The following is a 2,367-nucleotide window of genomic DNA, read 5'->3' on the forward strand; positions in this document are numbered from 1 at the left end:
CTGCGAAGCAAGGGGATATTTATTTTGGTTTGTCTGGGCAATGCGGCATGTGCTGTCCAGCGATTCAGCCACCCCGATGCTGAAAGTGCGGTTTAAATCGGTTTAACTTTTTTTGCGGCAGCGGCGCGACCGCGAAGTCTCGTTCCGACAAGATTGGACTCGTTTCTCCCAGGATGCATCCTAACGTGATGTAAGAATATTTGCTCTGTAAACCTTACCTCTCATATGACTTCGGCGCGACGTGGTCGCGGGGTGGGATCTGCAATGATTGCGTAGGTTGCTGCTGTGAGTCCGCCATGACTGCTCCAGGAGCTGCCATACGCTGTGGATTGACAGCCTGGGCCTAGTTACCGCAGAAGCTCTTGCAGTCGATGCGCCTGCGACCTCCGCAGCTTTCTAGATGATAATGTCCGGCGGTTTATTGCAAAGCGTTAGCCCTCGCTGAGTAGATTGTCGGTAATTGATCACTGTAGAGATATAATCTGCGGGTAGGACAAGTAACGAATCGACTTGAGTTTCGCGAAGCGTTCCAAAGGCATCAGTGAGCGGGCACATTGCCGCTTGCACCCGACAACTCGAGCAAGGGCGCGAAGCCTAATGCGCCATGTATTTGGCGTGTCAAAAGTGGCGACGTGATTATATATAATGTTGTCACCTTAAAATGAGCCCGTATCGTTCACTTCGGCGCCATCGTTGGCATGACTACCCTCCTTAAGCTCCAATTTAGATTACCTTCTGTCTGATTAAATTTTCTATTGCCTAGTTATTCCGAGATTAATAACTGCGGCAATAGGTCAGTGCCTCGTTCATGTGGAATCCTGAAATATCCAAAAAGGTGATGTTGCGAAGGTGACATCACACGTACATCTAGAAGAATCAGTTTGTACAAATATCTTACAGATTATAAATGCAGTGCAAATTAAAAACAATAAGTAAGAAGACGGACCGACCAAGGCGACGGTCGCGTAAGTTGGTTGCTGACCGGCGATCACACACCTTACCGCGTATGAAAACGTTGCATCGATGCTTTACCAAAGGCAAAAAACCTAGGGCAATTGCCACAATGGTGCTCGTTCGCCTCAAACAGATTGTCGCTTCATGGAGTGCTGTTTCAAGGGCTAGGTAAGGCGAGTAGATCGTAGACGAAAAGGTGTTCAAGCGTTTCTGGACACGCAAAAAATGCATTCTTCATTACATCTGAAGAAGCTTCTCGCAGGTACGTAGGGGTACCTAGGTAGCCTCAAGGAGGCGGAGGGACGGGGAATCCGCCTGTCCTCGTCGCAGGACAATATGATTTAATCAAATGAGATTGCCGTCTTCTACATGCTCTACCAAAAAATAATTACCATTTCGCTCCTGGAAATGCCTCCGCTACTTTTCGATGTGGAATTTGCCGTCTTGCAAGCGACGCGTGCGTGCGCAGAGGGTTGCAGAGATGGGGGATTGGGGGCAGGTACTGGTCAGGCGGGATGGGGAATAGGGTTGACGACGTCAGGATGGGATGTGGGGCCCAGGGCGAGGATTAGGGATTAGGCGTGCTACACTACTTTTGGGATGGGGATTGCTGTCGGGGGTGAGGATGGGGATGGGATCCCTGTCTGAGGGATGGGGATTGCAACCTTGACCAAGGAGGGGATTGGGAGCCCTGGCCAGGGATGGGGATGGGACCCTGGTCGACAGGACGGGGATTGCAGGCTTTCGCAAGTTTAGGATGAGGTCGCTGCCATAGGATTGGGAACACAGTTGGAGGATTAGAATTGGGTGTTCTGCTGTAAAATGAGGCTGCAGGTGCAGAACTTGGAAACTGACAGGACTGCAAAACAGGATGGTTTAGGGGGTGTTTCCACTTGGATTAAAAGTCGCGGATTAAGGCTTAATCCGTCGCATATGGAAACATCGCGCGGATTAGGACGGATTAGGCGGATTAAGGTTGGCGCGATTAGTTAGAGATTTCCGTCCGTATTCACGCGCTTCGCGGATTAATTATAGATTAATATGCTATGAAATGCGAGCTTTCTGCTTATACTAAAAGCTCAAACTTGGTGCGAAAAATTTGCTACCTGGTGGCCACCAGGTATCAAATTGACAATCTCGGATTAACACTTTTCACGACGGCTCATAAAAAGCCTGAGTGATAGGTTGGAAGGTTATCCTTTATAAAGGCTGTAGGTGTTCCTAGTTTTGTGGAAGCTTTGTGCTTCTTGTTCGGCATTATGTACCACACCGTGGGTGTCGTTCAAAGGTGCTACAAGGCCTTCATGTTGATACTCGATAGTCTTTTAAATGTCTGGCAATACTCGTTTTTGCATTTTATGCACGGAATGAGCAAGTGTCGTACTTCAATCCGTTTCTTAATCCAGATGTATG

The sequence above is a fragment of the Volvox carteri genome (assembly GCF_000143455.1).
Source record: "Volvox carteri f. nagariensis unplaced genomic scaffold VOLCAscaffold_20, whole genome shotgun sequence".
Lineage (NCBI taxonomy): Eukaryota > Viridiplantae > Chlorophyta > Chlorophyceae > Chlamydomonadales > Volvocaceae > Volvox > Volvox carteri.